The following is a 19,263-nucleotide window of genomic DNA, read 5'->3' on the forward strand; positions in this document are numbered from 1 at the left end:
AAAAGATGCAACTGACTCTGACTCAGCATCAGAAGAAGATCCTAACTCAGACGATGAAAATGAGGTATTCGCTTCTTTCTCAACCTCTGAACTAAAACATGCTTTGTCTGATATTATGGATAAGTATAATTCTTTATTGACTAAGCATAAAAAGTTGAAAAATGATTTCTCTGCTGCTTCTAAGACTCCTTCTGAACATGAGAAAATTATTTCTGAGTTGAAAAATGATAATCATGCTTTAGTGAATTCTAACTCTGTGCTTAAGAACCAAATTGCTAAGTTAGAAGAAGTAATTGCTTGTGATGCCTCTGATAGTAAACATGAATCTAAATATGAAAAATCCTTTCAAAGATTCTTGGCTAAAAGCGTAGACAGAAGTTTAATGGCTTCAATGATCTATGGCGTAAGCAGAAATGGAATGCATTGGCTATTCTAGACCTAATAGAAATGAGCCTCCTATGCCTAAGGCTAAATCTTTATATGAATGTTTTGTTCCCTCTGGTACTATATTGCCTGAACCATTACCTGTTAAAGTTTCTAACCCCCCTCTCAAAAAGGGAACCTTCTCCATGTCTAAATATCATGCTAACAAGAGAGGACCCATAAAGTGGGTACCTAAGGATAAGATTATCTATGTTGCAGATATCCTTGATAGCTCCACTGAAACACCAATCATGGTATCTTTACAGTGGATGCTCGCGTCACATGACGGGAGAAAGGCGTATGTTCCAAGAGCTAAAACTTAAGCCTGGAGGCGAAGTTGGCTTTGGTGGCAACGAGAAGGGTAAAATTGTTGGTATTGGTACTATTTGTGTAGATAGTAGTCCATGCATTGATAATGTTTTATTGGTAGACGGCTTAACTCATAACTTATTGTCTATAAGTCAATTAGCTGACAAGGGTTATGATGTTATTTTCAATCAAAAGTCCTGCCGGGCTGTAAGTCAGATCGATGGCTCTGTTCTTTTTAACAGCAAGAGGAAGAACAACATTTATAAGATCAGATTATCTGAGTTGGAATCTCAGAATGTGAAGTGCCTTCTTTCTGTTAATGAGGAGCAATGGGTATGGCATAGACGGTTAGGACATGCCAGTATGAGAAAGATTTCTCAGCTGAGTAAGCTCAACCTTGTCAAGGGCTTACCCACTCTGAAGTTCTCTTCAGATGCTCTTTGTGAAGCATGTCAGAAAGGCAAATTCACAAAAGTCCCTTTCAAGGCTAAGAATGTTGTCTCTACCTCAAGGCCGTTGGAACTTCTGCATATCGACCTGTTTGGACCAGTGAAAGCTGAGTCTATAGGTGGCAAGAGATATAGGATGGTCATTGTTGACGACTATAGCCGCTGGACATGGGTAAAATTTCTACCCCGCAAGGATGAGTCTCATTCTGTGTTCTCTACCTTGATAGCCCAAGTGCAAAACGAGAAGGCTTGTAGGATTGTGCGTGTCAGAAGTGACCATGGTGGAGAGTTTGAGAATGACAAGTTTGAGAGTCTGTTTGATTCCTATGGAATTGCACATGATGTCTCTTGTCCCAGAACTCCTCAACAAAATGGGGTTGTTGGGAGGAAGAACAGAACTCTTCAGGAGATAGCTAGAACTGTGCTCCAAGAATCTAGCATGGCTAAGCACTTTTGGGCAGAGGCAGTAAACACAGCATGTTACATTCAGAACAGAATCTCTGTGAGACCAATTCTGAATAAGACTCCTTATGAATTGTGGAAGAAAATAAAACCCAACATTTCTTATTTTCATCCTTTTGGTTGTGTTTGTTATGTTCTTAACACTAAGGATATATTGCATAAGTTTGATGCTAAGTCTTCTAAATGTCTATTACTTGGTTACTCTGATCGATCTAAAGGTTTCAGATTTTATAATACTGATGCTAAAACAATTGAAGAATCTATTCATGTTAGATTTGATGATAAGCTTGACTCTAATCAGTCAAAGCTAGTTGAGAAGTTTGCAGATTTAAGTATAAATGTTTCTGACAAAGGCAAAGCTCCAGAGGAAGCTGAGCCAGAGGAAGATGAACCAAAAGAAGCTGATCCCTCTGATTCACAATCTCAGAAGAAGAGCAGAATCACTACGGCTCATCCTAAGGAATTGATTCTGGGTAACAAAGATAAACCAGTCAGAACCAGATCAGCCTTCAGACCCTCTAAAGAGACCTTGCTCAGTCTGAAATGATTGGTGTCCTTAATTGAACCCAAGTCAATTGATGAAGCTCTTCAAGACAAGGACTGGATTCTGGCTATGGAAGAAGAACTGAATCAATTTTCCAAGAATGATGTTTGGAGCCTAGTGAAGAAACCTCAAAGCGTTCATGTGATTGGAACCAAATGGGTGTTCAGAAACAAGCTGAATGAGAAAGGAGAAGTAGTCAGAAACAAGGCAAGGCTAGTTGCTCAAGGCTACAGTCAGCAGGAAGGAATAGACTATACTGAAACATTTTCTCCAGTAGCAAGACTAGAAGCAATCAGACTGCTGATCTCTTTCTCAGTGAATCACAACATAATTCTTCATCAGATGGATGTTAAGAGTTTCTTCCTAAATGGTTACATCTCAGAGGAAGTCTATGTTCATCAACCCCCAGGTTTTGAAGATGAGAAGAACCCTGACCATGTTTTCAAATTGAAGAAATCCTCTATGGTCTGAAGCAAGCTCCCAGAGCATGGCATGAGAGAATCAGCTCATTCCTTCTGGAAAATGAGTTTGTAAGGGGTAAAGTAGATACAACTCTCTTTTGCAAACCTTACAAAGATGATATCTTAATTGTGCAAATTTATGTTGATGATATTATATTTGGTTCTGCTAATCAATCTCTATGCAAAGAATTTTCTGAGATGATGCAGGCTGAATTTGAAATGAGTATGATGGGAGAACTCAAGTACTTTCTGGGCATACAAGTTGATCAAACACCAGAAGGAACATACATCCATCAGAGCAAGTACACTAAAGAACTTCTGAAGAAGTTCAACATGACAGAATCTACAATTGCCAAGACTCCAATGCATCCTACATGCATCCTGGAAAAAGAAGATGCAAGTGGTAAAGTTTGTCAGAAGCTCTATCGTGGTATGATAGGATCACTTCTATACTTAACTGCATCTAGGCCAGATATTCTGTTTAGTGTTCATCTATGTGCTCGTTTCCAATCAGATCCGAGGGAAACCCACTTAACTGTTGTTAAGAGGATCCTGAGATATCTGAAAGGCACCACTAACCTTGGCTTGATGTATAAGAAAACATCAGAGTATAAGCTTTCAGGTTACTGTGATGCTGATTATGCTGGAGATAGAACAGAGAGAAAAAGCACTTCTGGAAATTGTCAATTTCTGGGAAGCAACTTAGTCTCATGGGCAAGCAAGAGGCAATCAACCATTGCACTATCAACTGCAGAGGAAGAATATATCTCAGCAGCAATATGCAGCACTCAGCTGCTCTGGATGAAACATCAGCTGGAGGATTATCAAATCCTTGAGAGCAACATTCCAATCTATTGTGATAACACTGCTGCAATCTCACTGAGTAAGAATCCTATCTTACACGCAATGGCAAAACACGTTGAGGTACAGTATCATTTTATTAGAGATTATGTTCAGAAGGGCGTACTTCTTCTGAAGTTTGTTGATACTGACCATCAATGGGCAGATATCTTTACAAAGCCCTTAGCAGAGGATAGATTTAATTTCATTCTGAAAAATCTGAATATGGACTTTTGTCCAGCATGAAGATGAATCAGAACCTCTGACTATGATGCTTCCTTATCAGAAGATGTCTAGTTCAAAAGGTAACTCCATCAGAGTTTAAGTACCCATTGGTGCTCACTCTGAAGCTGAGATAGTAAACGTGTGTCAGTAGCTATGATACATCGTTCCTTGTGCCCGTGCTGACAGTCTGTCGTAATGAGTGTTGATTTGCTTCTCTCAATCGTGTGCTATGTGTATTAACTGTGGCTATGATGTCTTTAATTTTTAACCGTTGATTTTACCTTGCTTTTTAATCAACAACGGTTATTTTCAAAAACCCACTATACACACACGTTCTCCATCACTTACTGATTTACTGTCTCTCTCTTCGGTTGCAAACCCTTATCCCCACGATCTCTCTCTCTCTATTCATCTTCTTTCTCGTTCTACCCAAACCTTCAACCGCTTCAAAGATGGTGAAATCTAACAGAGGTGAAACTGTTGACGGAAGGAGATTTCCAGTCATGGAAGTAGGTCAAATTACCGGCCAATCGAGCTCTGCAACACAACACAATCAACCAGAAGCTCAAGCTACAGGGCAGATGATTCCTCTCGCACAAATGGGTTGTGCCGTTACGTGTGTCTACTCTCCTGATGAACTCCAGGTTCTTGCTGAATGGAGATTCGACCTTGACAACATCGCTGCAAATGGGTATGATCTTCGTCCTGAAGTTCAAGCTCAAGGCTGGGAAGAATACTTCAATAGGCTTCGTGGTCTAGTCTACGTCAAGTTGGTAAAGGAATTCTGGAAACATGCCGACTGTGATGACAATCAAGTGGTTTCCTACATTGCTGGCATAATGATGACCCTAGTTTAGTAGTGTTTTTAGGGTCATTTCTTAGTTTGTTGTGAGTCTTTTTGTTGAGTCTCATGTAGTGTTTCATGCATTCTCATGCATTTTTATCTTTATTTGTGTTTTTACTTGGTTTTGGTAATTTCATAGTTTTATAGAGACCTTTCATGCATTTTAAGTAAGTTTAGAACTTGCATGGTTTTATTGTGTTAATTGAAGGATCTCTTGTGCTAATGAGCTCTTTGAGCTTCTGGATATTTTCCTTGGCTTGTTGGTTTTGTTTTCAGATCAGAAACTGGAGGAGAAGGAAGGCCAAGAAGCATGGAATTGAAGGAGGGGTTAAAGAGGCTTGAAGAGGAGTTACAAAGAAGGCAAAAAGTCTTTCCAGCGAGCTTGGAGCGCCTAGGCGCTGGGAATTGGCGCCTAGGCGCTAGTTATATTTTTTGAGCCTTCTGGAATTGGTGCCTAGGCGCCAGACACCTCCAGAGAGCATGTTTCTGGGCTGGAATTGGCGCTCAGGCGCTCTGAATTGGCGCCTGAGCGCCCAGACTCGACTGTTTTGCCTATAAATTGGTTTTTAGACATTTCTCTTGGAACCTTTTGTCATTTTATCATATTTTCATAAGTTAGAAGAGAGGGTTTGAGTTCTGGAGCTTGAGGAGCTTTCTCTAAGCCCTATGTTTCAGGTTTCATCTTTATCTTCTTGTATGGATTTCATAGCCATGTTTGGCTAAAACCCCTTTTGCTTTGGGTTCTTTGTAAGACTTAAGATGTTTTAACCTTAATTCCTATTTCTATTCATGAATCTTCTGAGTAAACCCTTGAATCCCATATCCATGCTTTATTTTTCAAGTTAGAACATGTGCTAGCTTTATGCTTTTCTATAATAGAACGGAAGTTTGTTATAGATTAGGGACTTGTTGTGGGATTACCTCTTCTATATTTGCTACTAGGAATAGAGGAAGGGTTGGGGTTTGTTGGCCTGAATTGCATGCTTAATGCCTTTACCAAATGTTTAGGTTATCAAGGAATTGTGCCTATCTTTTGGCTTGAGAGGATTGTCTATGCGAGGCATCGATAGATGATTGATTAGGCTAGAACATCAAGGAGAGACTCAGAGTTTTGTGGATAGAATAGGTTGATTAGAACTGAATTAGTCAAGCAAGAACCCAAGGCATGCTCACCATTGTTCTCACACACTTATATTTTAATTGCTTGTTAATTAGTCACCTAAACAATCAACCTTAAAACTGAATTTTACTTGCTTTCTTACCGTGAACTCGAGGCTTAAACTGAATTGCCACACCAATTCCCTGTGGTTCGATAAATTAAAACCGGGTAGATTCTGTACACTTGCAGATTGACCAACACAGAAGGATCATCATCACGGAGAAATCGATTGTTGATCTTCTGGGTGAGCACACTGGCACATGCTACAGATTCCAACTGACGGAATCAAAGGTGAAACCCAAGACCAAAGAAGGAACCAACAAAGCTCTCTACACAAACTACAAGCCAGGCAAGAGTGACTACAAAGTAGTTGAACTTCATCCTAAGTTGAGGATTTGGCACAAGATTCTGCTTCATTGCATCAATCAGAGACTAAAGGGAAGCTCTCCAGACTACATCAACTTTTGTCAAAAAGTGATGCTGTTCTTCATTCAGGATCGCAAGAAGATCTGCCTTCCCTTCTTCCTGTTCTCTTACCTCAAAGAATGCATCAGGAAATCCAGAACAACTGCTTCTCTAAAGTATGCTATCAGATACATTCCTTTTGGAAGATTTCTCTCAGACCTCTTCATTGAGAGCAAGTTGATAGAAGATCTGACTATGGCAGGCTGCACAGAGGATCTGACGACTGTTGTTGGTGATATCTTCACCTCCACATCCATGAAGAAAATGGGCTTGATCAAGACAAAGGTTGCACCTGATCATGAAGATACCTCTGATGAAGTCAGACAGAGAAGAGTCCCTCTGATCAATTACCCTCTGTGGTCCCAAGCTGATGATCCAGTTGCTATCTTGCACTATCTAGATGACTTGAGGCAACAAGGTTATGAAATAGATGTGGACGAGTTCTTCAGAACCCTGCCACTAGCTCCAGAGTTTGATTCTCCACCCAAGAAGAAGAAGAAGAGAAAAATCATAATAGAGGAATCCTCTGAAGAGTCTGATCCCTCTGACGGTGTTGATCAGAAGAAGAAGAAGAATGACAAGCTTAAGAGGAAGCATGAGGAACCCACCAAGCCAGATGCTCCATCTGATGGTGATGATGATGATGCTCCTCCACCGAAGAAGAAAAAGAAGCAAGTGAGGATTGTGGAGAAGCCAACCCGTGTGGAACCAGCTGTTGAAGTAACCGGAACTGAGGCTCCTGCCAGGGTTACTCGGTCTGCAGTGCGATCATCAAGTAAGTCTGCTGTTACATTCATTGATGATGATTTAAGCGCATTTGATGCACTCCCTATTTCTGCACTTCTTAACCGAACTGCTACCCCACTCTCTCCTATTCAAGAATCTCAACCAGCTGAACAAACCACCTCTCCACCCACTTCACCAAGATCTTCATTCTTTCAACCCTCTCATGAAGAAGCACCTCTTTGGAACATGCTTCAGACTCCAAGACCCTCTGAACCTACCTCACCCATAACCATTCAATACAACCCACAAGCCTCTGAACCCATTATCTCAGAACAATCTCAACCTGAACCCAGAACCTCTGATCACTCTGTCCTTAGAGCATCAGATCATCCGGTTCGCAAAACAACTGATACAGAAAACACAACTCCCTGTCCCTCTGTATCTTTTCCCACAAACGTTGCTGACTCCTCACCCTCCAATAACTCTGAATCCATTCGCAAATTTGATCAAATTGCGAAAGAAAAAGAGTCAGTCATTCCTGAGTACTACCATACCGTTCCAAGCCCAAGGAGATATCCTGGACCTAGACCAGAACGTCTAGTTGACCCAGATCATCCTATTCAAGTAGTCCCTATGAATGCAGCATCTCCTTCAGCTCAACCCATCCAACAAGAACTTGTTCAACCAGAACCTATTCAACCAGAGAACTCAGTCTCTAACCATTCTTTGGTTAGATCCCCAAACCCAGAGGTTGAAACCTCTCAGCCTAACCTTGAGATCCACACTTCAAATGTCCAAACTCTAGATGTTGGTTCTTCTCAAGGTGTTTCTGAAGCCCATAGCAGTAACCAGCCCATTTCTCCTGAAACCAATCTCCCCATTGTTCCCTATACTTATCTCAAACCCAACTCCCTTCTTGAGTGCATCAGTGTGTTTAATTATGAAGCATCATTAAAGATTCGCAATGTGCAAGGTCACACTGACCTTAATGAGAATCCTGACTTTGTTGCTGAAGAATGAGATCATCTGTGTAATTGGATGATTGATCAAGTTCCTATTATGATGAGTCATCTTACAGCTGAAAGGGATCAGTGGATTGAGGCTGTTAGGCAGCGTTTCAACAGAAGAGTGGCTGTGCATGAACAACAGCTAAGGGTTGAATTACTTGAAGCTATTGAGGAAGCAAGAAAGAAGAAAGAACAAGCAGAAGAAGTTGCACGCCTAGAAGCTGAGCAAATGGAAAATGCAAAGTTAGAAGCTCTGAAAGAAGCTGAAAGGCTACAGGCTGAAGCTGAAGCTCTCAGAGGCCAAGTTCTTGCACCAGTGCCTTTCACAAGTGCTGCTTCGCAATCCAATCAAGCTCCTCACTCTGCTCAGGATGTTCCATCTACTTCTACTCAGCCAAGTTCTTCCAGACTTGATATTTTGGAACAACGTCTCAACACTCATGAGACTCTCCTGTTCAACATGAATGAGGCCCTTCAAGAACTTCTGCGTCGCTCTGCAAAGCCCTAGTTTTTAGGATTTCTCTCGTGTTTCTTCTTTAATTGATTAACTTTTAGTTCTTTGTTTTCATACCTTTAGGATATTTGCTTCTATGTGTTATATCTATTTAATTCCTTACGTGATTGTTTATTTCATGTTTCTTATTGCATTTATCATAATATATGCTTGAAAACTTTTTCTTTATTTATATAAAAGCATTACATTTCACAACATACATCTACGTTAGTCTAGAATGGAGGATCCTTCCTCATTCTTCTACATTCTTGGCGTTGCTCCACTCTATCTTTCTCCAGACGATCGAGCATGTACTCTATGTTGCTGAGCCTTTTACTCAGATCATCCCTCTCCAGACGATCTTCCATCGTCTCCAGATTCTTCTCCACTGCTTCCTTTTCTTCCAGCAGATTCAGCTCTAGCTGGCACAGCTCCTGAATCTCCTCCACGAAGCAGAGGAACTCCTTCAGATTTTTCTCCAACTCTGGACTAAGATCCTCCTTCAGCAGCGTTGTGATAAGCTCATGTATGGTTCTTGAACCATCTGGATGCCTAACATTCAAGAACAAATCTTCTTTAAAGGCCTTCTTTCTGAGCTCTTCTAATGCACCCATGTATGATGCCATTTTCTTATATTTGGAATTGATCTTGTTGTGAAGCTTACTGTGTTCCTATTTGCTTTATATAAGCATCCTCTTCTCTCCGGCAGTTATTGCAACTGCAGTTTCTCGAGGATAAAATATTGGTAACTGAAGCTTCTATTTACTCTCGTGGCCGGTGGTAAACGTTCTACACATGCATTAATTCTTTCATTAATTCGCTAATCTCTTTTTCATCATTAATTAATTCTCCATCTTGTTGAACTTAGTGCTTCCTTCAGGGGGAGTACCTTGTACTTCAGGCTAAGTTTTTCACACCCCAAGCTTTTTGCTTATGACAGAAAGGGGGAGTATAACCCAGAGTTTTTTATGTATATGCTGATTAGTGTGATTTTGTTATTCTTTGGAGAATTTAAGAGTTCCACTGTTATGACCATAGATATGTCATTGGGCAAATACAAGGAATACATTTCACTTCTTCTGAAGTGATTTTAGTTGACTCTGATACCTACTCGTGACTCTGAATACTTATGCGCTCTGATTACTTCATTTCATCTATGTCATGCGTTTTCACTCTGAACTCTTATATTACTAACGTTTTCATTAAGTTTTAGATTCAGGGGGAGCTAAGCTCAGAATCAAGCTGCGACTTGGATTCAGAATGAGCAAAATAGACCATTCACATCAGGATAAGTTTAATTCTATTTCTATAAACTCTGAGTGAATTCAGTTTATTGTTTAAGAATTGTTCATCAAAATACTTGGTTTTGTCATCATCAAAAAGGGGGAGATTGTAAGATCAAGTTTTGATCGTGTAGTACAACTCTATGTTATGATGATAACAAGTTAACTCTTTAGTATGAACAATTATGGTACTCTAACGTGTTTTCTGAGTGTGCTCTTAACATGCTCTGACCTTAACACAATCTCACACAAATCAGAAGCACTGTGCTTAAAGAGTGACCCAAGCAACGCTTTCACAATCTCTATGTTCAATCTGAACAGTAGAAAAGCTTCAGAAGATCTGAAGTTAACCAAGCTCTGATATGGACTCAACTCACTTGAAGTTCTGAAGATCCAGACAATCTGACAACCCAGACACTCTGAAGGTTCAGATGTTCTGATGGTGTAGAAGACTCTGAAGATCCAGAAGTTGAAAAGTGAAGACTCTGAAGTCCAGAAGCAAAATGGCTCTGAAGACCAAGTACTTCTCCTCTGAGTTCAGAATCAGAAGATACAACGATCAGAGGATCCATGCTTCCTTCTGACTCTGATCAACAAGCTTCACAAGTTCCAACATGAAGCATTCCTCTGATCAGAAGTCTACTAGGTTAAAGTTCAAGTCACTATCCAAAGTAAAAAAGCAAATGTACTATCCTGACGACCTAACCTAACATTCTCAGCCACATCAGAAGCTGGAAATACCAGAACTGCCCTCCAACGGTAGCATTCTCATGCAATGTTCAAACCCTAATCCTTGGAGTATATATAGAGGCTAAAGATTGAAAAATGTTGTTGGAAGAATCTTATACGCACAAGCTATATTCAAATCTTCTAAGCATTCTTTCTTCATTTAATTCATTATGTTTACCACAAGCTTTTAAGAAGCAATTTCTTTGTAAACAATATTTCTTAAACAGTTGTTTAGTTTACCTTTAGGAGATCAAGGTTGATCCGATCCTAGAGAAGACTAAGAGAGTGAATCTTAGTGTGAGCTAAGTCAGTGTATTGTTAGTCACTTGTAGGTTTCAAGTGCAGTTATAACAAATATCTGATTAGTGGATTGCCTTCATTCTAAGAAGGAAGAAATCACCTTAACGGGTGGACTGGACTAGCTTGAGTGATTCATCAAGTGAACCAGGATAAAATCCTTGTGTGCTTTTCTAATCTCTTATCTTAAGCACCTTACTTGTATCTCGAAAGATTTGCTAAAATCTTAAGGTGGAAGTATTATTCTGAAAACGCTATTCAAACCCCCTCTTTCTATCGTTTTTCATACCTTCAAATGAAAGGAATTAATGCATATGCAGAACATTTACCACCGGCCACGGGAGTAAAGAGAGGCTTCAGTTACCAATAACTTATCCTCGAGAAACTGCAAGAGCAATAACTTCTGGAGAGAAAATGATGCTTATATAAAGCGATTAGGAACAAAGTATGCTTCACAACAAGACTACTTCCGAATAACAAATGACATCATACATCGTTGCATTAGAGGAGCTCAGAAGGAAGGCTTTTGATGAAGATCTGTTCATCAATGTTAGGCACCCAGAGGGTTCGAGAACCATACATGAGCTTACTACAACGCTGCTTGAGAAGGATCTTAGTCCAGAATTGGAGAAAGATCTGAAGGAGTTCCTCTGCTTCGTGGAGGAGATTCAGGAGCTGTGCAAGCTGGAGCTGAATCTGCTGGAAGAGAAGGAAGCAGTGGAGAAGGATCTGGAGACGATGGAAGAGAGTCTGGAGAAGGATGAGCTGAGCAACAGGATCTGATACATAGAGTACATACTCGATCGTCTGGAGAAGGAAAGAGTAGAGCAGCGCCAAGAGTGTAGGAGAATGAGGAAGGATCCTCCATTCTAGAGTAATGCAAATGAGTGATGATGTAATATGTAATGTTGAGTTATATATAAAAGAAAATTTTAGATAAATGTTGTGTTAAATGCAAGAAGAAAAACGAAATAAATAATCACATAAGGCAATAAAGAGACTTAAAACACAGAAGCAAATAACTAAAAGTTTATCAAACAAGGAAGAAAACGAGAGAGATCCTAAAACTAAGGTTTTGCAGTGCGACGAAAGAGTTCTTGAATAGCTTCATTCATGCTGAACAAGAGAGTCTCATGAGAATTAAGACGTTGTTCCAAAATAGCAAGTCTGGAAGATCTTGGCTGAGTAGAACTGGATGGAACATCCTGAAGATTGTCTTGAGCAGAGTGAGGAGCTTGAGTGGAGTGTGAAGCAGCACTTGTGAAAGGCACTGGTGCAAGAACTTGACCTCGGAGAGCATCAGCTTCAGCCTGCAGCCTCTTAGCTTCTTTCAGAGCTTCTAACCTTGCATTCTCAAGTTGTTCAGCTTCTAGGCGTGCAGCCTCTTCTTCTTATTCTTTCTTCTTTCTAGCTTCCTCAATAGCATCAGGTAACTCAACCCTTAGTTGTTGTCCATGCATAGCCACTCTTCTGTTGAAATGCTGCCTAGCAGCTTCAATCCTCTGATCCTTTTCAGCTGTGAGATGACTTATCAAGATAGAAACTTGAGCAATCATCCAATCACACAGGTGATCCCATTCTTCAGCAATAGAGTCAGGGTTCTCATGAAGGTCAGTGTGACATTGCACATTGCGAACCATTAATGATGCTTCATAATTAAACACACTGATGCACTCAAGAAGGGAGTTGGGTTTGAGATAAGTATAGGGAACAATGGAGAGATTGGTTTCAGGAGAAGTGGGCTGGTTACTGCTATGGGCTTCAGAAACACCTTGAGAAGAACCAACATCTAGAGTTTGGACATTTGAGGTGTTGATCTCAAGGTTAGGCTGAGAGGTCTCAACCTCAGGGTTTGGAGATTTAACCAAGGAATGGCTTAAGACCGAGTTTTCTGGTTGGACATTTTCTGGTTGTGAGGGAAGTGCTGGTTGTACAGGTTGAGGTAAAGGAGATGATGCATTCAAAGGGACCACTGGAATAGAATGATCTGGATCAACTAGACGTTCTGGTCTAGGTCCAGGATATTTCCTTGGGCTAGGAATGGTCTGATAGTAGTCAGGGATAGCAGACTCTTTCTGTTTCGCAATTTGATCAAATTGGCGAATGGATTCAGAGTTATTTGAGGGTGATGAGTCGGCAACATTTGTGGGAAAGGATACAGAGGGACAAGGAGCAGTATTGTCTGTATCAGTTGTTCTGCGAGCAGGATGATCAGATACTCTGCGGACAGAGTGATCAGAGGTTCTGAGTTCATGGTGAGATTGGTCAGAAATAATGGGTTCAGAGACTTGTGGATTATATTGAATGGTTATAGGTGAGGTAGGTTCAGAGGGTTTGGGACTCTGAAGCATATTCCAAAGAGGTGCTTCTTCATCAGAGGGTTCAAAGAATGAAGATCTAGGTGAGGTATTTGGAGATGTGTTTTGGTCAGCTGGTTGAGACTCTTGAATGGGAGAGAGTGGGGTAGCAGTGCGATTTAGAAGGGCAGAAATTGGTAGTGCATCAAATGAGTTTAAATCATCATCATTAAATGAAACAACAAACTTACTTGATGATCTCACTGCAGACCGAGTAACCCTGGCAGGAGCCTCAGTTCTGGTTACCTCAACACCTGGTTCCACACGAGTTAGCTTCACCACAATTCTCACTTGCTTCTTCAACTTCTTTGGTGGAGGAGCATCATCATCATCACCATCAGATGGAGCATCTGGCTTAGAGGGTTCCTCATGCTTCCTCTTAGGCTTTTCATTCTTCTTCTTCTTCTGATCAACAACATCAGAGGGATCAGTCTCTTCAGAGGATTCCTCTACAATCATTCTTCTCTTCTTCTTCTTTGGAGGAGAATCAAATTCTGGAGCTGATGGCAGGGTTCTGAAAAACTCGTCCACATCTATTTCATAACCTTGTTCCCTTAGATCAGCTAGATAGTGCAAGATAACAACTAGGTCATCAGCTTTGGACCATAGAGGGTAATCGGTCAGAGGGACTCTTCTCTGTCGGACTTCATCAGAGGTGTCTTCATGAGCAGGTGCAACCTTTGTTTTAATCAATCCCATCTTTTTCATGGATGTGGAAGTGAAGACATCACCAACAACAGTCGTCAGATCCTCTGTGCAGCCTGCTATAGTCAGATCCTCTATCAATTTGCTTTCCAGGAAAAAGTCTGAGAGCAATCTTCCAAAAGGAATGTATCTGATTGCAAACTTTGGAGAAGCAGTTGTTCTGGACTTCTTGATGCACTCTTTGAGATAAGAGAACAGGAAGAAGGGAAGGCAGATTTTCTTGTGGTCCTGAATGAAGAAAAGCATCACTTTCTGACAGAAATTGATGTAGTCTGGAGAGCTTCCCTTTGGCCTTTGAATGATGCAATGCAGAAGAATCTTGTGCCAAATCCTCAGCTTAGGATGGAGTTCTACCACTTTGCAGTCATTCTTGCCTGGCTGCCAATTTGTGTAGAGAGCTTGGTTAACAGCTTCTTTGGTCTTGGGTTTCACCTTTGATTCCAACAGTTGGAATCTGTAGCCTGTACTGGTATTTTCACCCGGAAGATCAACGATTGATTTCTCCGTGATGATAATTCTTCTGCCAGCGATGTAGGAGACCACTTGGTTATCATCACAGTCGGCATGTTTCCAGAATTCCTTTACCAATTTGATGTAGACTGGACCACGAAGCCTGTTGAAGTATTCTTCCCAGCCTTGAGCTTTTACTTCAGGACGAAGATCAAACCCGTTGGCAGCAATGTTGTCAAGATCAAATCTCCATTCAGCAAGAACCTGGAGTTCATCAGGAGAGTAGACACAGGTAACAGCACAACCCCTTTGTGCGAGAGGAATTATCTGACCTATAGCTTGAGGATGGCATCATATATGGTTGCATTAGAGGAGCTCAGAAAGAAGGCCTTTGAAGAAGACTTGTTCTTGAATGTGAGGCATCCTGATGGTTCAAGGAACATACATGAGCGTATCACAACGCTGCTGGAGGAGGATCTTAGTCCAGAGTTGGAAAAAGATCTGAAGGAATTCCTCTGCTTCGTGGAGGAGATTCAGGAGCTGTGCCAGCTGGAGCTGAACCTTCTAGAAGAAAAGGAAGTAGTGGAGAAAAGACTCGAGACGATGGAGGATAGTCTAGAGAAGGATGAGCTAAGCATCAAGCTCGGCAACATAGAATATACACTGGATCGTCTGGAGAGGGAAAGAGTGGAGCAGCGCCAGGAATGTAGAAGAATGAGGAAGGATCCTCCATTCTAGATTTAGAAATGTATGATGTAATGTAATCGTTATGATTTTTATATAAATAACAAAGATTCAAGCATATGTTATGATTAATGCAATAAGAAACAGAAAATAAACAAACACTTAAGAAAAATAAGCAAATATAATACATAAAAGCAAATATCTTAAAATTACGAGAACAGGGAACTAAAAGTTAATAAATTAAGGAAGAAAAACGAAAGAAATCTCAAATACTAAGGCTTGGCAGTGCGACGCAGAAGCTCTTGAAGTGCTAGATTCATGTCGATCAGGAGAGTCTCATGAGTGTTAAGACGTTGTTCCAAAATGTCAAGTCTGGAAGAACTTGGCTATGTAGAAGTAGATGGAACATCCTGAGCAGAGTGAGGAGCTTGATGTAAGACCCAAGATTTTAAGCTTAGGATCAGTGGAAGAGATTTCCATTTACGATTAGGGTTGATGTATTGTGAAGGGAAACCTGAACTAGAGTTTACCAAATGAAATAAATTTATGAAGGAGAAAGTTCAGGAAAAGTCAAAGGATTACATCATGATCGATAAAAGTCATAGTACGATCGTTATACGCTTAACCTAGGTCAGAAACCCTAGTATATAGCTAATTTTCACTTTTAGGCACGACGGAAGTTAATTCCAAAAATCTTCAGAGAAATGTTAGAACTTCTCTTTTCCATATATCACAATCGTTTCGAGGCGAAACTCTAGGATCTACGAACGTCCGATTCCAATCATCGGAAGTTTGCCGAAACCGAATCCCTGGTATTTCAAAACCCTAGAATTTCTCGACAATGAAGACTTTATCTATTCAGAGCTTCAAATGAATATTCTACACGCGTACACCCATTTCTCTTGATGATTTCAATCTTTCTTCCGAAGGAAGTTTTCTATTCCGACATTCGATGCAAAAAGCAACTTATCGGGTAAAATAGTTTTACACCGACTATGCATTTGTTGCCAAAAATATAAGGAGACCTCATTTTAGTTTTGGAATTCTTTCGCCAAAACATATCTTAGAATTCATGAAGAATGATGCCGGAAAAATCAGATTCGCGAAACTTTCATTTCGCCGCGAATTTCCATCTTCTACATATAGCAAGAAAGGTGAGAAAATTTACAAGAACTCCTCCATTTCTCTCCCAAACCCGCGAGCTCCATTGAAGAGGAAGGAAGAAGAGTTTTTCTTCATCTCTTGCTTGATCGTTGATTAATCAGTTGCTGCTTCAAGGTTTCGAGGTATAGTCGCTAATCCTTACCTCCGATCGCTTTTTCCATAGCTTTTCTGTAGAGTTTTCTGAGCTGATAGTTTATGGGTTTTTGCAAAACTATCCCGAATCTTTCATTTCTGATTCTAAACCTCTTCCTTATGCGCCCAAGATCACTTCTGCCGGATTAGATTTTCCGTTATGTCGCCTGAATTCCGCCGGAATCAATTTTAGCCTTAAATACCCATTTTTGGAGTTTTTGAGGTAAAGCTTCAACCTTTAGGCTAAAAACTATCGCCTTAGCTTAGTGTTAGTAGGATTAGTTGTCATAAACGTCGTTGGTGACGTCCCTGCAAAATTTTATTTTTGGGATTTCAGTTTTGAAAATCCTAAGTTAAAAATCATGACCAAAATACCCCTGCGACAGTTTTTTATCCGATAATTTTTCCGAGTTCAGAATACCCTTAGTTACGGCTTATGAAAGCATAGGAACAAAGTTTGATCGAAGAAAAATCGAGCCCCACAATTACCAAAAGTGGCCGAGCCCTATAGGGGAGGAGGAGGAAAATTTCCTTTTCCGAAAACTTGTCTTTCGCGCTAGATTATCGTACCTTAGAGTATAGATTACTTCGTGTAACCTTAGTAAGTATCGATAGCTTAGTTTTCGATAGATTCTGATAGTATTTCTGTGACTTTGCTTTAAAGGAACTTTTGAGGAATTTCCTGAGGAGCAACGCTTTGCTTGTGAGGAAGAGTTAGAAGATAATCCTGGAGAATCTGCAGGTGAGGGCTTCTCACTGAATCTCTAGTTAATGCTTAGGGTCGATGTTTCGACATTGTTTACTGTTTATGCACTGGAATTGTGTGTGATTGGAAAATGTTTTCTGAGGCTTCGGCTGACAATGTAGATGATTCATCTACTGAATGTTTTTGAGATTGACTTACATGCTATGTGCTATGTGGGTAATCTAGGATGTGTGGTGCATGCTTTATATGCTAAGTGCTAAGTGTTTATGATGCGATTTATTGATATATGACATGTTGTTGATTGTGATGATTTAAATATGCTCTGTACTGGAATCTGAGATTCTAAATGGTGAGAATAGCGGGCAGGTCATGCCGATTTTATTTTGAGAGTTTTGAGAAAGTTTGATAGGACGAACGAGGTTCGGGCCTTAATTTTGTTTAGTGGATCGAGACCTCATCTGGAAGCGACTTGGGATTGGGAGATCCTGCAAATGTATAAGACTTGCGATAAGACAAAATAGAATCTATTTTATAAAGAAAATTCATAAGACCTTAAATAACCTCAAAATCTTTAAGTAATGATAACAACCTCGAAGGAAGGCATTGGAAGTCAAATCATAGTTTTGGAAAAACGAGGAGTGTCGTCGGATCCAAGTGTTGAGGAGTTTGGTAAGTTCTGAGTATGTTGGTACTCCTTCGCTCGTTGAACAGTTTGTTAGCCATCCAAGGGATGAGCCGAGAAGCTTCACTGAGGCGTGAGACCTTGTGAATGCGGGATACTCCACTGAGGCGTGAGACCTTGTGGAAAGCATGGATCTTCACTGAGGCGTGAGACCTCGTGAACAGCATGAAGCTTCACTGAGGCGTGAGACCTTGTGAATGCGGGATACTCCACTGAGGCGTGAGACCTTGTGGAAAGCATGGAACTCCACTGAGGCGTGAGACCTTGTGAGAGCATGAAACTTCACTGAAGCGTGAGACTTCGTGAGAGCATTGATGACCCGAAGAGTCATCGTGAGTGGTTGCACTCATTTTATGATTATTGTATTTTGTCGCAGAATCGACTTTACCTTAGGGTAAGCTTTTAGAGACATTAATTTAGCTAGAACACGTGGCGACGTGTCGAGTGAGGCCGGAGACGTTGTTTGGCTAATCACTGCATTGCATGCACTCATTAAGTGGTTTAAACACGGCGAGATACCGGACCACGGCGGATTCCAAAATGGTTATAAGACCGGGATTTCCGCGTAAGAGCGCTGCTAGGTGACTCTTAGTAGCAGACCGAATGGCAGGCCTTCGGGTTTTATACTGATCTGGCTACCTTTGTGTGGTGTAAGAGGCACGCGGGCAGAAATGGTCCCACCGTTGCTGGTGCTAGGATTGATCCGTTTGATGCCCATCCGTTCCGGATTGCATATTGGTTGACTGGGTTAACCTGCATATCATTTCATGCAACATGCATACTGACATAGTTGATGAGTGTGTTTGATACTTGTTAGTTCTACTTGATGCATGTTAACTGTGATTTACAGTCGTTATATTCTTTGTGGAAATATGCAACCCTAGGATGTTATCCCTAGTTATAAGCCTAAGTGGCTATTATCATATTTATATTTATTGGTGCTATTATTTACATAATTCTTTGGAGTTGACCCTCGCGTCTTCTGTGTGTGCTTTGGCGAACAAACGCCCTTTGTCAGATGTCTTTGGCGGGCTGATTCATGATGGTTCATCCTTCGGGAGGAACTAGGGTTGAGATGCGGGAACTGGAGCGTATCGCGGTAGCGAGAGGAGGACGGATGGTGTACATAGACTAGGTCGTTCTGGATTCAGATTCGGGCGACGATCATGCTAGCATGTAGGTTTTAGTGCTGGTGTGAGCTCCTCGAGATGGGATTAGTGTAGGAGTAGAGTCTTAGCTCTGAACATCATTTGTTTTCTTTGGGGACAGGGTAGTTTCCCACCTATAGCTTTTTGTGTGGTTCTTTACGAGAATCACAGAGAGTTGGTTGGACTTAGGAGGTCTTGCTCCAGGCCGATGGGCCAGCTTATTCTCAGTTTTGAGGGATGGTGTTGCGGACACTTGACCTTTCTTGTGGATTGTACCTTTTGCCTTCGGGCGTTACACTTTTCTTTCCGTCACTGGAGGTTTACTCGTGACGAGGTTACTACTACAGCGGGGGCTGTTTATATATTGTATATTAGTTCTGATTATTGTTATTGTTGGGTTTTATTTAATTCAGTCTTGTCTTAGTTATTATCGAAAAAAAATATATTCACGTTTTTCCGCATTAAGTTTATTTTGGTTACTAAAGTGACGCCACCGAAATCGGGGTGTTACATTGTGGT

This window comes from Lotus japonicus, chromosome 6 (genome assembly GCF_012489685.1).
Source record: "Lotus japonicus ecotype B-129 chromosome 6, LjGifu_v1.2".
NCBI lineage: Eukaryota > Viridiplantae > Streptophyta > Magnoliopsida > Fabales > Fabaceae > Lotus > Lotus japonicus.